The following is a 1,908-nucleotide window of genomic DNA, read 5'->3' as shown; positions in this document are numbered from 1 at the left end:
GTGAAGCTCTCTTTGCTTTCGCAGTAGTTTCCTAACTTTGTTGTTGAACCACGGTGGGTTTTTCCCTTCCCTCACAGTTTTACTCGGCACACAACAGTCTAAGACGCATTTTACGATTGTCTTGAACTTTTTCCATAAACGCTCAACATTGTCAGTGTCGGAATAGAAGTTTTCTTTTTGATCTGTCAGTTAGTCTGAAATCTGCCTCCTGTTAGTCTTGCTATACAGATAAACATTCGAAACTTCCTGGCAGATTAAAACTGTGTGTCCGACCGAGACTCGAACTCGGGACCTTTGCCTTTCGCGGGCAAGTGCTCGCGAAGGTAGGAGACGAGATACTGGCAGAAGTAAAGCTGTGAGTACGGGGCGTGAGTCGTGCTTCGGTAGCTCAGTTGGTAGAGCACTTGCCCGCGAAAGGCAAAGGTCCCGAGTTCGAGTCTCGGTCGGACACACAGTTTTAATCTGCCAGGAAGTTTCATATCAGCGCACACTCCGCTACAGAGTGAAAATCTCATTCTGGAAACATCCCCCAGGCTGTGGCTAAGCCATGTCTCCGCTATATCCTTTCTTACAGGAGTGTTAGTTCTGCACGGTTCGCAGGACAACTTCTGTAAAGTTTGGAAGGTAGGAGACGAGATACTGGCAGAAGTAAAGCTGTGAGTACCGGGCGCGAGTCGTACTTCGGTGGCTCAGTTGGTAGAGCACTTGCCCGCGAAAGGCAAAAGTCCCGAGTTCGAGTCTCGGTCGGACACACAGTTTTAATCTGCCAGGAAGTTTCATATCAGCGCACACTCCGCTGCAGAGTGAAAATCTCATTCTAGATAAACATTCCTCCTTTTTTTTATATTCGTATTTACTTCCATACACAGGGATGCTGCAACGGCCTTATGATCACTGATTCCCAGTTCTGCGCTTACAGAGTCGAAAAGTTCCGGTCTGTTTGTTATCAGTAAGTCCAAGATGTTACCTCCACGAGTCAGTTCTCTGTTTAACTGCTCGTGGTAATTTTCAGATAGTGCGCTCAGTATAATGTCACTCGATGCTCTGCGCCTACCACCCGTCCTAAACATTTGAGTGTCCCAGTCTATATCCGGTAAATTGAAATCTCCGCCTAAGACCATCACATGCTGAAGAAATTTATGTGAAATGTATTCCAGATTTTCGCTCAATTGTTCTGCAACTAATGATGCTGAGTCGGTAGGTCGGTAAAAGGAGCCAATTATTAACCTAGTTCGGTTATTGCGTATAACCTCCACCCATAATCATTCACAGGAACTATCCACTTCTACTTCACTACAGGATAAACTACTACTAACAGCGACAAACACGCCACCACCGGTTTCACGAATTCTATCCTTTGGCTCTGGCTCTGGGTCTGAGCACTATGGGACTTAACATCTGAGGTCATCAGTCCCCTAGAACTTAGAACTACTTAAACCTAACTAACCTAAGGATGTCACACACATCCATGCCCGAGGCAGGATTCGAACCTGCAACCGTAGCGGTCGCGCGGTTCCAGACTGAAGCACCTAGAACCACTCGGCCACCAGCGGCCGGCAATCTATCCTTTCTAAACACCGTCTGTGCCTTTGTAAAAATTTGGGCAGAATTTATCTCTGGCTTTAGCCAGCGTTCAGCTTCGGTGCTTTCTATCAGCGCTTGAAGTTCCGGTATTTTACCAACGCAGCTTCGAGAGTTTATAATAGCGATTGCTGCTTGGTCCCCACATGTCCTGACTTTGCTCCGCACCCTTTGAGGCTGTTGCCCTTTCTGTACTTACCCGAGGCCATCTAACCTAAAAAACCGCCCAGTCCATGCCACACAACCCCTGCTACCCGTGTAGCCGCCTGCAGTGTGTAGTGGACTCCTGACCTATCCAGCGGAACCCGAAACCCCACCACCCTACGG

General features: G+C 47.9%; 1 non-coding gene across 1 annotated transcript; it reads left to right on the top strand.

The window, feature by feature from the left end:
* Positions 1–377: 377 nt before the first annotated feature.
* On the top strand, positions 378–452 carry Trnas-cga. Its single transcript has one exon. It is a non-coding gene; the product is annotated as a tRNA-Ser (tRNA).
* Positions 453–1,908: the final 1,456 nt, after the last annotated feature.

Source organism: Schistocerca piceifrons, chromosome 3 (genome assembly GCF_021461385.2).
Source record: "Schistocerca piceifrons isolate TAMUIC-IGC-003096 chromosome 3, iqSchPice1.1, whole genome shotgun sequence".
NCBI classification, from domain to species: domain Eukaryota; kingdom Metazoa; phylum Arthropoda; class Insecta; order Orthoptera; family Acrididae; genus Schistocerca; species Schistocerca piceifrons.
The sequence above is the reverse complement of the archived record's forward strand: the minus strand, read 5'-3'. Positions and strand labels throughout refer to the sequence as shown.